Here is an 18,106-nt window from a genome sequence, read left to right on the forward strand (position 1 = left end):
AGGTTTGTAATTTACTTCTATTTAAAAATCTCAAGTCTTCCCATACTTATCAGCTGCTGGATGTCTTGCAGGAAGTAGTGCTTTCTTTTCAGTCTATCACAGTGCTCTCTGCTGCCATCTCTGTCCGAGCCAGGAACTGTCCAGAGCAGGAGAGGTTTTTCTATGGGGATTTGCTACAGCTCTGGACAGTTCTTGTCATGGACAGAGGTAGCAGCAGAGAGCATTGTATCAGACTAAAAAGAAAACACCACTTCCTGCAGGACATACAGCAGCTGATAAGTATGGGAAGACTTGAGATTTTTAAATTGAAGTAAATTACAAATCTAAATAACTTTTTGAAACCAGTTGATTTTTAAGATTTTTACTGCATAACCCCTTTAAACTTAGCTTTGAATAGGTATTACAAACTTTAAGCCTGCAAGGATTTCTGAGTACTTTTGGCTCTGAAGCCTTTTTTTTTTTTTTTTTTTTTTTTTTTAAATATGAATGCAGCTCTTTACTGTATAATACAGCTCCTAAGCTCTGGCCAGATACTGCAGACTATGAGGGTATGTGCACACTGAGTAATTTTGACGGAAACTCTGTAGTGGAATTCATAACTCGCGCCCGCTTGCGGACTGCAGCGGGCGTGCGAGTCTCCGTCCGTGTCATAGACTCCATTCTATGCACGGGCGGATTCTTTCATCCATCCAAAGAATGAACTTGATCATTCTTTGGATGGATGAAAGAATCCGCCCGTGCGTAGAATGGAGTCTATGACACGGTTGGAGACTCGTGTGCCCCCCACAGTCCGTGAGCGGGCACAAGCTGAGAAATCTGCAACGTAGTATCCGTCAAAATTACTCAGTGTGCACATACCCTATGACAGCATTCAGCTCTCACGTCTTCAGAAGTATGAATGCAGCTCTGCAGTATAATATAGGCTGTGACTCAGATCGGGTGAATTTCAGCTTATCATGGGGGTCTGGTCGCTGGGACCCATACAAATCCTGAGAATGGGGCACAGACAGTGCTATGTCCATACTCCAATAAGCTTCTGTACATAGCTGAGCTCCCCAATCTGACTACACATGTGTCCTGGGGGTAATGTTATTGCATTCTTAGGGCCCTCCCAATCAGCTTGTTGTTCCCCTATACTGAGGATAGAAGGTGATTTTTGATGCTGGGATTACCCCTATAAGCTTTATAAAACTTTCACAACTACCTCTATTACTAAGTGACTCTGTCTTTCGCCACCAGTTAGTGTTTACCTCATGGTATAGTGCAGGGATGTCAAACTCAGGCCCTCCAGCTGTTCCAAAACTACAACTCCCATCATGCCTGCACAGCCAAAGCTAAAGCTTTGGCTGTCCAGGCATGATGGGAATTGTAGTTTTGGAACAGCTGGAGGGCCTGAGTTTGACTCCTGCATAATGGCATCACACGACTATACCCTCTATAATGGGACTGTGATCTGCCACCTAGTCATGTAATATAACACCACCATGTTTATAATGTAAAGAGCCAAGACTGAACAGATATTGATAGCCATGTAATAATGTGTGCAGAGATTTGGATTTTGATGGTAATCCAGAATATCTCATGATCCAGGTCCATTTGATAAAGGAGCGTTACTAATTACACATCATACCTCAAGTTACCATTAGGTGGCAGTATTACACCAGCCATGCGTTTCACTATACTATGAGCCATAATCAAAGTAAACAGTAAAATGTTAAGTGTGTTTTTGCAGACGCTCACATAACAAATGCCACACTTTTTATTAGTTTCCTCTCGCCTTATTCTCCTGGTGCATTTAAGATGCATGATCCTTGTGTCGGGAGCTTTCTTCTTTTTTTTCACCACTTTTTCTATTAGCCTAATTTTATTGTCCATTATTTTCATCATATCTATAATAATGGAGTGGATGAGAAGAAGCTGCTGTGTGCAGCAAAAAGCAAATTAAATAGATTTTAGTAATGTGAGTTCACATCAGCTTCTTGTTTTATGGCCTAGAAAATGTGATCAACCTGACGCTGGCTGTGAAGAAATCCCCTGGCAGGGAGACGGCGTCCAACCACTAGCAGGGATGTGGGGCAGCGGCGGCCATCTTCTCCTGTAGAGAAGCTGACAGCCAGCCCCTCCTAACACTCCTGTTGGTCACCTAGGAGAATGAAGATCCGCCGCTGTCATCTGTTTGCTGCCGCAGCTTTGCCGCCAAATCCCAAATTTCTGTCTGACAGATAGAACATATTAATTTATAGCTGCTATAAGACGGTGGCCCATAGAGTCCCTGTGGTTCTGTACTATGTGTGCCGCCATATGGTGCTACATGCAGCACTATACCATGGGGTTATTAACTGCTGGCAGACACTGTGATTCTGTATGAATCTGACAGAAGAAGAAACCAATGTGTGAAATAGGAGTCATAGGGCAGCATAGTGTGGCCCCATTGAAGTCTACGTATGTCGTATTATTATATACTTTTTCATTAAAGTGATACTGCCCCCCCCATCCATATCAGGAGTTCTCAGCACCATTCTTAAGCTTATATTGTTGGGGACATTTCATATCTTGAGGTATAAAGGATTTCTTGGTGGTCTCTCCCCTCATGTTATTGTTGGTGGACAGTGTCACAGGGGTGGGGCTTAATGGCCTCAGTGCCCCATATCTCCGCCCACACAGTAGACCCACCGGTTTAGTGACTTCATGGACGTCTAGGCCTCGCGCTCTCTGTGACAGCCGAATTAGAGGGGATGGGGCCTAGGCCTCTAGGTCAGCCCATTCCAATGGATGTGGAGGGGGCAGGGCCTAGATGCCAATGACATCACGGAGGGGGCCTACGGCACCAATGTGGACGGAGATATGGGATTTCAAGGATGTTAAGCCCCGCCCCTATGACACTGTCCACCAACAATAACACGCATTTTTGTGGGGAGAGACCACAAAGAAATCCTTAATACGGTAAGATATGAAATGTCCAGAATATAAGCTTAAGAATGTTGCCGAGCACCCCATTAATTCTGCTAAGTGCTCAAACTAACCACAAATTACAGAACCCATCTATCCCAATCATATGTTCTGATAGATGTTTTATATAAGGTTGGGGAAAACTAGATGTATTTTTTATTTAAGCCTTGATCTATTGTGGACTCATTAGGGGAAATTTATAAAACATGGTGTAAAGGGAAACTGGCTCAGTTGCCCCTAGCAACCAATCAGATTCCACCTTTCATTTTCCAAAGAGTCTGTGAGGAATGAAAGGTCAAATCTGATTGGTTGCTAGGGGCAACTGAGCCAGTTTCACTTTACACCATGTTTGATAACACTCCCCCAATCGTAATTACTATTGTTATAGTATCACTGCTATGGCAGTAAAGTGTTGCTTTTTTTGTGCATTAGCTATCATTAAAGGAGGCATTAGAATTTGACGAAGGTGCCTTAAAGGGATAGAATTTCGAATTTAACTAAGGTGCCTTAAAGAGGTTATATATAGAGATGAGGTTTTACAACTGGCCTCCATTCACGTCAGTGGAATTGAGCTGCACCCAAGTTGAGTGCTGTCTCTGGGGGAAAAAAAAAGCAGCCATTTTTTTTTTCACTAATCCTTTTAAGTACCACTAAATCTGCCATCTCTCTAATATTTTTATCAAAATTTTCTGAAGCAAAATATGTTTTAATCATTACCATTTGACCTCCTCCTATGTGCAGCCTGTCATTTACACTTCTGACATCAGGGGGCGACAGAGTGACACACAGAAATCCGTATAGACAGGCTCTTTAGAGGCAGGGCAGGAATGTACAATATTGGCAGAAAATCCCTGCATGAGTCCATGTGGGTCAATACGTGACTCAGTCATACTGATTGCAACAATCCGGATGATACACAACTCCGAGGGGTCTCACATTGATTTAGGGGGGGACGGAGGATTTCTGCTGTTTGTCTTGTAACTGCTTCATTCATTAACCCTATAATAATACGTTGCTGTGCATTACCATCTCTATTATACGCAGGCGGTAATAACATCAGTCACATACCAGTATCCCGGATATACCGGCGCATATAAATCACTGGAGTCGATCTGTGTCATTTTCAGAAGTAATTTCTTCCAAGAGAAATTATTTGTGCTATGATCTGCAAAATGCTGATGCCGGCTGTAGATGCATCGCTGGAGATCAGCGCGTCTGCATAGAGTGCCGGATCCCTGAAGACTCTTTATTTTCAGGATATTATTTAATGACGCGTTATATTGCTACCTACCCAGTGCTGGAGGCCGGGGATGGACGGCGGCGTATTACTGTGTAGGTTTTTTTTTTTTTTTGTTAAATGATGTTTTTCTATTATGTAATTCATAGAATTACCATATTAACCCTTTCATAATCAGAGAAGGGAAAATGGGCAAAAATCAGAAAACAATTTTACATTTTCTGGACTTTATTATGTCATGTGTTAAAGGGGTAGTGCATCTGAAAAAATAATAATAAAATAAATATATATATATATATATTTGTTATTACTAATGGTACTGGTTTGTAAATGGAAGAAGTACAACATATGTATTGTCTCCAGCTCCTCCATCTCTCTGGAGACAACACATCATCCTCTGATGTCACAGGAGGCTTGGCTGGATTTTTGTCTCTGAGCCCTAGCCCCACCCCCTAAGTGATATTACCATCTCTGACCAGCCCCTCCAGCCTATATCACCATCTCCCTGTCATGTACACACACACACACACACACACACACACATATATATATTTATATATATATATATATATATATATATTAGGACTTAGGCAGAATGAAGTGTAATAACAACATGCTGCCTTGTGCTGAATGATGCAGCAAGCGCTGCAACCTCACTGCTTTTGCAATAGTCTACAGCAGTGGAGTAACTACCATGGAGGCAGGGTAGGCAGTTGCTATGGGGCCTGTGCTGGAGGGGGGCCCGGGGGAGAAGGTAAGAGCTGTGTCCTGCTGCTTAACCCCTTATGTACTGCAGTGTGCCCCAATGTTTACTTACATGCTGCAACACAAAAAAAGGGTTAACAAGCAGAAGACAGAGATCTCTGCTTCACTGCTCTGATAACCTCTGATCTCTGTTTTCCAGCTGGCAATCAAGTAGGAAAGGAAAATGTGCAGAGGTCAGGGGTTATCAGTGCACCAGCAGTAAAGCAGATTACCCCTCCCCATAAAGAATGCAGGAGGCCATGCTGAATGTTCATGTGTATGGGGAGGACGGGGGAGAGAACTGGTGTATGGATTCCTACCAACTCTCCACCGATGGATGTTGACCATGAAGATGCTGGATTTATTTCTGCCTGACCCCTTTTGGAGGTATAAGCTGACACCAGAGCAGTCTGGCAACAGATTACCTCTTCATGAGCGTTCAGTCGTGATGACAACTATTGAAAGTCTATGGCCACTTTTACCAGGGATCGCTACAGAGAGGTATGCAAATAGGACACAAATTGCTTCTTCTCTGCTTGCCTCTATGTCCTCCCTGCACAGGGAATCCCTGTGATGTCATTACTGATGACATCACATGGTGACATATCAGTGGCATAGTGGTGATATAAACCAGTCCTTACAGTGGCAGCAATGCTGCACAGCGATCCATGGCTCATCCAAAGTTGCCATGTTGCAGCGGCCTTATGGTGATCCAGCCAAAAACTTGCTTGCATCACTAGAACTAGAACAGAAAAGTGATTACACAACACGTTCCATTATGCCTGGTGCTGGAACAAAGTATAAAAAAAGAAGAAGCAGAGAGGAGCTTGGCAGAAAGACAACGGGTCATACAAGGTCTGCCGGTATAGAGCTCTTTGATTCACTTAAAATTTCAAATTACAAAACATGAAAGAAAGTCACTTCAGTTTAGTCATTCGGCAATCTCCGGCAAATGACAAAATATATAATATGATAAAATAATATAGAAGTCACCTATTGAAAGATAAATCCAGAATCTTCTGCTGTTTAATCTCATGAGTCTTTATAAACAGGTAATAAACTGTCTGAATACAGCACCCAATGTACAGTACTTTTTCCACAAGGTGCAATAGCTTGGGAGTGTGTCTGTCAGGTATACATGCCCTGTAAATGTTTGTACCTGAAGATACACTGAAGAATTAGGGACAGTCTCTGACTTAAAGTACTTAGGTAAGAAGACTTGGCAGCATAGGGGAACGGGCGACTACATGAAAATACTGAGGGTACTGTCCAGAAAGTATTGGACTCCGCTGGTGAGGGCCTTTACAGCCATCTCTTGGCTGCAGAAAAACCTGTGAAAATCTGACCTTGCTGTCACATAACACCTGTGGGGCGCATGCAGGCGCACTTAGCTCCAATCTGGAAGCTGGTAAAAGCCGACCTGGGTGTTAACCCAGAAACGGGACTTGTGGAAGCAGGGGGACCCTTTGACAAGAGGCAACTTCGCCAACCCCTGACTGGACTTGTAGTACTTCTGTGGTTTGCAGGACTGAAGATGATGACCCTCACATTGTGCACAAGCTGGTTCCTTAGAGGTAGGCGCATACCTGTTGGTTTAGAACTGCATACTTTAGTTTCTTAGGAAACAGGAACACACACAACAGTTTATATTTCACTACTATCACACTAGACTGAACAGCCCACATGGCCCTCTCCACCTTTATTTATAGAGTCAATGGGAGCTTCCCTATTGGTGGAGAGAGGCCTAAGGTAACTAGTGTGCTGATAAGCTTAGGGTAATAGGGAGATTGGTTAGCCCTGATAGGCTTAGAGAGGTGAAGAAATCCAGACAGACCAGCTCCAACCAGCAGGTGGCAGACTAGCACATGATAGAATTCAGATAACAAGTCAACCCTTTGCATGATCCTTCAGCACATGCTACTTGTCAGTGAATATTTGTCACCACAGCGCAGTGTACAGAAATGCAGCATAACCAATACAAATCACACAGAATACACCTGAAAATATGAATAAAGCATTAGACATTGCCACCCTATACATTAGTACATTCAGCAGCATATAAAGCAAGGTTCTGGGACACTGTATTACCCCTTGACAGTCCTAGACCACCAGGGACACCTACATTACCCATTGACAGTCCTAGACCACCAGGGATACCTACATTACCCCTTGACAGTCCTAGACCACCAGGGATACCTACATTACCCCTTGACAGTCCTACACCACCAGGCATATCTGCATTACCCCTTGACAGCCCTATACCACCAGGGATACCTACATTACCCCTTGACAGTCCTAGACCACCAGGGATACCTACATTACCCTTTGACAGTCCTAGACCACCAGGGATACCTACATTACCCCTTGACAGCTCTAGTCCACCAGGGATACCAATATTACCTGTTGACAGCCCTAGTCCACCAGGGTTACCTACGTTACCCCTTGACAGCCCTAGATCCCCAGTAATGTTGGCATACATCTCCTATAACATGCTTTCCCTCGATCTGTATAATTTGAGGCCAATCTGCTTTGGGTTTGATGATGATAATGAAAATGATTGATAACCATAACAAACAATTTACTACACGGGATAAATAGTTGAATAATTACAAAATCTAATCCTTAATCCATTAACGGAGCAATTTGCTTTCTGATAATTAGACCCCATATTGTGTCACCAATTTGTTCCAGCGTGTAATGTACAGGAGGTGCGCCGCGTTTCCATGAAAGACAAACACCACCTTGTCCTTATCGCGAAAGAAACATTACAAGATTTCAAAGTGTGTTTGCATTGTTCCATTTATAGCCGGTGATATTTGTAGAAGACGTACAGAATCCCACGTTCTGTTTTCTGGCCCTATGTAAGATTAAAGTGTGAACATCTGGCTGCCGTCCATCTGTTTATACATATCTGAGGCCTGTTATAGAGCCGCTGGTTCAGGGGACTGTAAGGACACCATGACGGGTCCTCCCTAAGCTTTGGTGAAGAGAAGCCATTGATCCCTGATCTTTGCAGAGCATTCTGGTCTGGACGGATGGGAATATGGTTATGGTTGCCATATATTTCCTTAGTATATGAAGTAAGGTAGGGAATCCAGCACTCCAAGACATGTATCCAATATTAAAGTTAATGTTTTTTAATATTGGATACACGTCTTGGAGAGCTGGACTTACTAGGTACTCTTATGCACAAGCCACCATCTAAGTCGGTGCACCCTCCTAAGAAGATCCTGTTGCTATCATTGATCATCTAGAGATGATCATATTTATCTATATAAATACATTTCATTACTCGTACTCTATTTAGAGCGCCCATCTGTGTATTAACCTACAGAAGAATTGTCACCATCACAGTTATCCACTAGCCGATCAGGGGAGGTACCAGTGGTCAAATGTCCTCTGAGTGAATGCGACGTTAGTATGGTTCATACTGGTATCCTCCAGACATAACGCTTAGAACTGAGGCCAAAAAGTTTAATCTAGGTTTTACTACACCAAAGAATCTTGTTTCTTTCTGTTTCAAGAGTTCTTTAGGTGCTTTTTTGCAAAAGTCAGAGGGCTTTCATGTTTAGTTTTCTGAGCGGAGTGGAGAGGCTGAACTGTTCGGGTGGGTTCTCAGAATCTAAACGCTCGCCATTTGACTCCCCGTGGATGCAGCCCTAAGGACTAGGGAGTCCTTGAAAACATGGAGACAGCCATAGGCTAGACTCCTTAGGGTGGCATACAACTTCTCCAGCTGCGAGCGTTTGGGTTCAGGGAACATTGCTAAACCCAAGCAGTTCAGCCTCTCTGCTCAACACTACTGAGATTCTTTCTGGTCAAACTGTCGTAAAGCTCAGATTGATGGAGACTGCAGTGATGGTGACCTTCTGGAAGTTTCTCTCATCTGCACACAGGACATTTGGAGCACAGCCAAAGTGATCATTGGGTTCTTGGTCTCATCTCTTACCAAGGCCCTTAGTTTGAAAGAGTCGTTGTTCTGAACTTCTTCCAAGTATTATGGAGGCCACTGTGCTCTTGGTAACTTTTAATGCAGCAGACATTTTCATCCCCTTCTCCAGATCTGTGCCTCCACCCAGTTCTGTCTCTGAGCTCTACAGGCAGTTGTTTCCTCCTCATGGACTGTTTTTTGCCCTTATATACATTGTCAGCTGTGAGACCTTATATCGACATAGGTGTTTATAACATTCTCTTTTCAAATTCTTATAATGTGGTGTTGAGTGCAGATTGATGGGGAAAGCTCCATTTTTTTAAATTTCGGCACAAGGCCTCAATGGCTGTCAGTCGCAATCTACATACTCACTGCAAAACAGAAAGGGTCCTATTCCACGGGCCGAGCAGGGCCCGATCAACGATGTAAACGAGCGCTGATCTGCTAGATCGGCACTCATTTACTGGGCCTATTCCACGGCCCGATGATTGTTGAGCGATGTCCTTGCAGCCCTTGCACCATACAATACCTGGCAGGGCTTCTCCTCCGCTCCACCTTCCTCCCGGTCCCGCGGCGCAGCATCAACTCTGGTGCGGCCTGTCTGAGCTGTCAGACCGCTCAGCCAATTGCTGGCCGCGGCGGTCCTGGCCTCTGATTGGCTGAGCGGTCTGACAGCTCAGTCAGGCCGCTCCGGAGCTGCTGATGCTGCGCCGCGGAACCGGGAGGAGGAGAAGCCCGGACAGGTAATGTATGCTCCTTATCAAATAGTCGGTCGCCTGCCGCACTCTGCTATTCCACCGTAGCGATGCGCGGTGGGGGACTGATGATTTTAAGTCTGGCCCTAAATAAACGATCAGCCGATGACACGATCATCAGCTAATTGTTTTCTTAATTCCACCGAACGATAATTGGCCAAATCGGGCCGATTCGGTCGATTATCACTCTTGTGGAATAGGCCCCTAAGACTTGCTGTATGCCCTGCATTCATCTTGACACAGCCTAACATAGCAGGACCACTGCTGACCCTGGTTTACTAGCCACACTGTGAGGTTGTTACCTGTGAAACGTTAACAACTGTGTATTACTCAGAAGACCCTCTTACCAGTGGATATAAGGCTGAATGTGGATGGGCATTGTCCTGATGTGAAGAGGATACAAACTCAGATTGACAGAAGTTTAGTTAAAAGACTCAGGGCCTTCCGTAACACAGAACTCTATGGCATTGACTCAGCGATGTATTGTCAGATGTTCTTCAATAGGGAAGTACAGTGTGCTCATATTGCACAAAAGGAAAGCACTAAAGAACCATTTATATTACAGCAGATTTAGAAACAAACAAATTGACTTTTGAAAATGAGTCATAGACATAAAGACCTTGTTGTCTATCAGCTGGCAAGGTAAAACAAGCAACAATAAATGCTTAATACTTATCCTAATGGAGATCTGAACAAGTTAATAGAGACCTTCCACATTTTGATTCTTTTTGTAGACATGTCCAATGGCAAAGAAGGGTTGGGCAGGATTACAATGACACGGCAGCTTTCTTCTTGAAACAGCACGGCTCCTGCCCATTTGTTGCTGTTTACCTTGTACATATATAAGTATATACTGTATGTGTAATATTGCTTCATATATAGCATGCACTGGCTGTACATACTGAGGTCCTGGTAGAATTGAAAGTAATGATAATGATGATGGTGACACCATTACAGAAGCTGGCAGTGAGAACAGTGGTTTCTTAGGGCCCTATTACACATATCGATGAGTGGTTGGTGCCCGGCAATTTTAGGTCCAAACCTAAACCAACGATTAGCCGATGATCGCTTTATCGACTGATCGTTGTCTCTATTACACAGAGCGATAATCGTCCAAATCGGCCCGATTTGGCTGATTATCGCTCTGTGTAATAGAGACAACCATCAGTCGATGAAACGATCATTGGCTGATTGTTGGTTTAGGTTTGGACCTAAAATCGATGGGCACCGACCACTCATCGATATGTGTAATAGTGGTGCATGGCTGACGATTGCCCGAACACCTGACACTTTACGTCTCCCCACTTCCGGTCTTCTCTCCTGTGCACAGGAGAGAAGACCGGGAGCAGGAAGAGGTAAGGTATCAGGTGTTTGGGCAAGGGCTACATGGATATCACTGCCAATGACCATACAACCCTTACTGCCTGATTATCGGGCCGTGATCTTGCAGATCGGCACTCATTTACTAAAATGCCCGTGTAATAGTACCCTTAGATGATGGGTAACAGGCGTAGATACCAGGATTGGTGTAGTCCCAGGAAGACAAGGGTGCCTGCATTATGACTGAGGAACTGAAAATGAGGAGCGGTTTAGTACCAAGGTGGTAAGTACAGGCGGTCCATGTGTTACTAGGTAGTTGATGGCAGGGGCGGTCTTGGCATTTCTGGGGCCCCAAGCGAAGTTATGTCTGGGGCCCCCCTCGACACGCGTTCCAAAACAATAGACCGCTGTGTGTTGCCCCCAGTAGTATATACCCCTTGTGCGCTACCGCCAGTAATATATACTCCTTCTGTGCTGCCCCCAATAGTATATACCCCTTGTGTCCTGCCCCCAGTAGTATATAGACCCCTGTGTGTTCCCCCAGTTATATATAGCCCCCCCGTGTGCTCCCCCAGAAGTATATAGACCTCCTGTGTGCTGCCATAGTTGTATATAGACACACTGTGTGCTCCTCAGTGGTATTTAGCCCCCCTGCGTGCTCCCCCACTTGGATATAGACCTTCTGTGTGCTCCCCCACTTGGATATAGACCTTCTGTGTGCTCCCCCACTTGGATATAGACCCCTGTGTGCTCCTGCAGTAGTATATAAACCCCCTGTGTGGTTCCCCCAGTAGTCTATAGACCCTCTGTGTGCCCCAGCAGTATTATATAGACCCCTTGCGTGCTGCCCCAGTAGTATACAGACCCCTGTGTGCTCCCCCAGTTATATATAGACCCCCTGTGTGCCCCACCAGTATTATATAGACCCCTTGTGTGCTGCCCCAGTAGTATACAGAGCCCTGTGTGCTCCCCCAGTTATATATAGACCACCTGTGTGCCTCACAAGTAGTATATAGACCCCCTGTATGTTCCCCCAGTAATATATAGACCTCCTGTGTGCCCCACCAGTAGTATATAGCCCCCTCTGTGCTCCCTCAGTCGTATATAGCCCCCCTGTGTGCTCCCCCACTTGGATATAGACCTCCTGTGTGCTCTCCAAGTTGTATATAGACCCCATTCTGCTGCCCCAAGTAGTATATAGACCCCCTGTGTGCTGCCCCCAGTAGTATATAGACCCCTCTGTGAAGCCCCAGTAGTCTATAGCCCCTGTGTGCTCCCCCCATTTATATAGACCCCCGATGTGCGCTCCCCCAGTTAAACAGACCCCTGTGTGCTCCCCCTCCCATATAGTATATAACACAATAAAACAAACACTTATACTCACCTGGGTCCGGGCGTCTCCTCTTCTCTTCACTCTTGTGGCCGCAGGAAGGGTTTTCCCTGCGATCACAAGAGGCCGCACTCCCCTTGTCCTGGCGCGGATGCTCCAGTGATGTCACTGGAGCGCCGGCACCACAAGGACAAAGCTGCCACTTGTGACCGCAGGGAAAACCCTTCCTGCGGCCACAAGAGTGACTGACAGGAAGGGAGCCAATGTCTCCCGCCCTGTCAGTGCTGTTGCATGTAACTATGAGCGCTCATTACGAGTGCTCATAGTTACAGTTCAGATGGCAGCAGCGAGCGGGGCAGCAGCCCTGTCCAGCGGTCTTGAGCACTAGAGCGGGGCGTAGGGGCCCCCCTGGATGTTGGGGGCCCCAAGCAATCGCTTGGGGTGCTTGGTGCCAAAGACCGCCACTGGTTGATGGGCTGATGGCCAAAGTGGCTTCTTCATTGTGGAGAGGCTGAAGGCTAGAGGCTGGAGTGAATGATGAGGAGACGTTCTATTCTAACTCAATAACCTGGCTGTAAGTGTAGGGTTTATGAGATAGTCCTTGTATCTGTTTTCAACCAATACTTACACCAAGTCACTTATTGTCAGATAGACTCAACTCCACTGCAGCCGCATTGTATGATGATTTCAGGTTTATTGCATGCAGAAATCTTCTAGAAATGCTGTGAAAAGAATTTATAATGACCAGGGTCAACAGCAGGATACAGTAAGCTTGTACTGAACTGTAGAAGAAAATGGCTGCACACATGAGGGAGAGCGGAGGAGCTAACATCACAGCTAGGGTACAGGAAGACAGCAGGGTCAAACTAACAACAGGCAATGCATTATAACACACAGTAGATACATGTCAGAGAATGAAACCAAGTCCTGTGACATGACACGTACCATAGTGCACCAATATTGTTCCCCTCCAGTCAATTATTTCCTATGACCATATAGCTGCTGTAAAGCATCCCTATAAATGCTGGTAACTAGAGATGAGTGAACCTTGAGCATGCTTGAGTCCATCCAAACCCGAACTTTCGGCATTTGATTAGCGGTGGCTGCTGAACTTGGATAAAGCCCTAAGGCTATGTGGAAATCATGGATATAGTCATTGGCTGTATCCATGTTTTCCAGACAACCTTAGGGCTTTATCCAAGTTCAGCAGCCCCCGCTAATCAAATACCGAACGTTCGGGTTCGGATCGACTCGAACCCGAACCCTGTTCACTCATCTCTACTGTTAACGAATAAGGAGCCCAGGTAATATGGCCGCCTCCTTAATAATGGGCAAAAAAATTAAATTCACAACCTAGAAATAGATTAAAAAAAAGGAGAATGTTTCAGTATTTGGCTTTAATCTGAAAAAGAAAATCTTGGTGATATAATCCCTTTAAAATATAAAATTTTAAATTTTTCAATTAATATTTTATTTTTTAAATAACTTTGATTTTTTTTATCCATCTAACTTTATTTTTCTATTGACATACTTTTTCCAGGACAAGCTGTATTTTTAATGGCACCATTTTGGGATATGTATGGCGAATATTTTTGGCATTTTTGCCATTACTTTATAGGATTTGTTTTCACTGCGTTCACCACGCAGTATAAAGGACATGATGCTTTATTCTATGGGTTGTTACAATTATGGCGATACCAAATTTATATTGTATTTTTTAAATGTTTTGCTACTCTTGCGCATTGGAAACACTTCTTAAACCTAATTTGGTTTTGTGTCGCCTCATTCCAGGAGCCGTAACATTTTTATTTTTCCATCGACATAGCTATATAAGGCCTTACTTATTTTTTTTTTTTACTTTTCATTGGTATCATTTGTGGCTTCATTGGACTTATTGATTAACATTTCTTTATTTTTGAGGGAGGAGGGAAGAACAAGAAACAACAACTCTGGTATGGTTGAGTAGTTTTTTTTTTGTATGGCATTATCATGCAGTGTAAACCATTTCTTAAAGGGAACCTGTCATCCAGGACAATGCTATCTGATCTATCACTACCACGTTATAGAGCAGGAAGAACTGAGCAGATTGATATATAACATTGTGGGAAATGATCCAGTATAACTGTTGATCAATGTTGATTGAAATCCCTGCACATTCTGTGATAAGGAGTCCAGTGGGCGGTGTTATTCAATGTACTGGACTCTTTAGCATGGAAACATGAGAGATTTCAATCAATAAATCATAAGTTATATAAAATAGTTTCCCATAAAGATATATATCAATCTGTTCAGCTCCTTCTGCTCTATAACATGATGCCGATAGCTTAGGTAGCATTTTCATGGTGATGGGTTCCCTTCAATGTTATTGTACAGGTTGTTAATGTTGTAATGATACTTTTTGCTGTAACAAAACACCTTGTATGGGGATTTTTTTTTTAGATGGCTTTATCCTGTAGTCCTCCAATTCCTTCAGTAGTGCACTGCAGTAATCTTGCTGAACAAAGTGTTAAAGTCCTTTTTTAGCATCTGTATTACTGGTGCCAGCCAGACTACAGGTCTTAAGACCCCTGTGTAAAGCTGGCTTTAGACTGACAGCAACCTTTTAGACCCTGCTTCTGGTAGTGCCAAATACTCACATACATGGCAGATTTAGAGGCAATTATTATGTCCCTGACCGCCATGGTAATCCATTACCATCCTGCAGTCAATGGTTGCGGTTGACCTTGACATCTAAGCCTAGGATTACATCAAGTTTTATATTCCACATCAGGATGTATTAAAAAATGTGCTGAAGTAAGACCGATGTGCAGTGGTCTTCCATCCTTTTGAGTCCTGCACAGAAGTATACGTCAGGTAAATGGGCAGAGCATAGTCTCAAAATGCATACATCCCGCTGATACAAGTTGATGGAGCCCCATGTCAGACTTCATGTCGGGCTTACTTCAGCATCCTATTTTCATACATTTCTGACGTGGGGTTGAAATTGTGATGTAGACCTAGCCTGATGGATATAACAGCTGGGATCGGAGTTATCTCCTATCCCAGCCATTGGAGCAGAGTGTCAGCTGTATAATGCTGCCAACATCTGCATGTGTTGGTGTAGGTACAGACTCTGTCCCTACATCATCATTGCATGGTAATAGTACAAGAATGATCTACTATTAGGCTATGTTCACACAACGTATATTTTCGCACATTGCAACAACGGCCGAAATTATTACTAGAGATGAGCGAATATACAGTAAGGATGAAACAAAGCGCTTCGTCCCAATCCGTATTCCGCTCATCGGACTGCGGCGCTTTGAAGTGTGCTTCGCACAGTGCCGCTCGTTCCCAGGTGCTGGGAAAAAGATGGATTCCGTCCTGGGAAACTGGGAGAAGATTCCCAGTATGGGATCCATCTTTTCCTAGTTACTGGGAAGAAGCGGCATGGAGCGAAGCACACTTCAAATCGCCGCAGCCCGATGAGCGGAATATAGATAGGGACGAAGCGCTTCGCTTCGTCCTTACTGTATATTTGCTCATCTCTAATTATTACGAAAATAGACGTTACCTTGCCGTCTATGGGATCCCGGCCGGAGCGTATACACATAGTATACGCTCCTGCTGGGATTCCTAGCAGTGCCGCAAACAACTAACATGTCAGTGTGCACTATGGAGCGAGTCTTGTCCGCAAAAAATAATTATGGGTAGGAGGTGGGTGAAAAATAAAAAAGATAATGGGAGAGATTTATCAAACATGGTGTAAAGTGAAACTGGCTCAGTTGCCCCTAGCAACCAATCAGATTCCACCTCTCATTTTCCAAAGAGTCTGTGAGGAATGAAAAGTGGAATCTGATTGGTTGCTAGGGGCAACTGAGCTAGTTCCACTTTACACCATGTTTGATAAATCTCCCCCTATATGCTTACTGCTCCCTGAGCCCGCGCTGTGCCACATTCCGGAGCTCCCGGACACGCTGGCTGTCATCTTCTCCTGGGTTCCTGGTACATCATGACCCTGGCTCAACGTCAAAGAGGGTTGGGATTTAGCCTGCTCAGCCAATCAGTGACTGCAGCAGTGGCCCACCCCAGTAACTGACTGTATGAGCGGGCCATCCGTCAGTCCAGTCATGATGTAGCCAGCGGAGACCTCTTAAGACAGCCAGTGGGATCGGAGCGAGACGCAGCTCTATGCTGGCGACTATAATTTCTTTTTTTATTTCCCCATTATGAATTTTTGCCCCCCCCCATCCCCCGCTGAACTTCCCCTTTAAGCACACTATCTCTATGCATATAGTCAATTTTACTACCATACACACCAAGGCCCTGTTACACCAAAAGGTGTCTGACAGATTTTTTCATCCAAAGCCAGGAATGGCTTTAAAAAGAGGAGAAATCTCAGTCTTCTCTTTACAACCTGTTCTCTGTTTATAGTCCTTTCCTGACTTTGGCAGAGAAAATCTGTCAGATAATTTGTCAGACATCTTTTGGTGTAATAGGGCCTTAAGGACAGGGGTGGCGCCAGTGAATGAGGCCTTGTTTTTCTTACCCCTTTATCATGATGATATCCTGCAAAAGCTGCTCAGTGTGACAAATGCAAAAAAAAAAAAAAAAGAAAAAAAAAAAAGAAAAAAAGAGGGACATTTTGTTGAAGTTTCAGAATAGATGGAGAAATTATGATTCTGCACCCAGGAGGGTTGCTGATCCATTAGGTGCCCCTTCCATGTAGATGCTATTTCGGAGCAGTCACAGGCTACTGAATTGATGTTAGACACCGGCTCAGCAGTTTCCATCCTGCCTGAATCAGTTTACATGCAAAATTTTGCTAATACGCCTCTGACCGAACCCAAACTCCTCCATCTGGTGAGCTACCTATGAAATACCATTTCCCTACGTGGTTGTCTACAAGCAAAGGTCAGGTATAGCCGGCATTGTGTACCTGATGAATTTTACATTGCACATTACAGCGCTGCTGCCGCTTAGGCTTAGGTTTGCTGCGTTACATTTGCAGCTGGTAAATGGACGTGCCCTGTGCCGCATACAGACCTCAATCCCGGCTATTACCAGAGGTGCAATACAACTTCCAATGGGACGTGCAAAAGGATATGTTTACGTCAACTGAGCGAGCATCCCATCTAACAAAAATTACACCGACATATGAAGGTAGAAAAAAATGTCTCCTAGGAGTTACAGGATAAGAAGTTATACATACACCACCATCGCAGTCGATTTCTTTTCTGCTCATACATGGGAAAAGCTAGCTATTAATATTAATAGTGGGACCATTAGATCATTCTCCTCCTGATCGCTGCTATGCCATAACATGAAATTCACAATTATAGGCAAACCCCTAAATGGCTGTGTATACAAGGGTTAAAGGGGCACTCCAGAGAATAATTTTTTCCTTTAAATAAACTGGTGTAAATTACTTCTATTTCAAAATCTCAAACCTTTAAGTACTTATCAGCTGCTGTATGTCCTGCAGGAAGTGGTGTATTCTTTCCAATCTGACATAGTGCTCTCTGCTGCCACCTCTGTCCATGTCAGGAACTGTACAGAGCAGGTTTCCTATGGGGATTTGCTCATGCTCTGGACAGCAGTAATGTCTTTTCCACTATTTTTCTCCCTTTCCTGCAATCCACTGTCCACTGCCTGTTGTCAGGAGAAATCCATCTCTAGTATCAGCCTGAGAAAGACCAATAACAGGAAGAAGGGGATGACCATACCATATCCCTGAGCAGGAAAGAGAGAGTGGGTAAAGGTTTCCCTTTCATCTCAGCAGCAACAGGGCTTAGTGTAACACTTTTCTTGCTGTGCTGCTGCTGTTTATATCCCTTCTGCTTATATAGCAGTTAAAAACG

The sequence above is a fragment of the Dendropsophus ebraccatus genome, chromosome 10 (assembly GCF_027789765.1).
Source record: "Dendropsophus ebraccatus isolate aDenEbr1 chromosome 10, aDenEbr1.pat, whole genome shotgun sequence".
NCBI classification, from domain to species: Eukaryota; Metazoa; Chordata; class Amphibia; order Anura; family Hylidae; genus Dendropsophus; species Dendropsophus ebraccatus.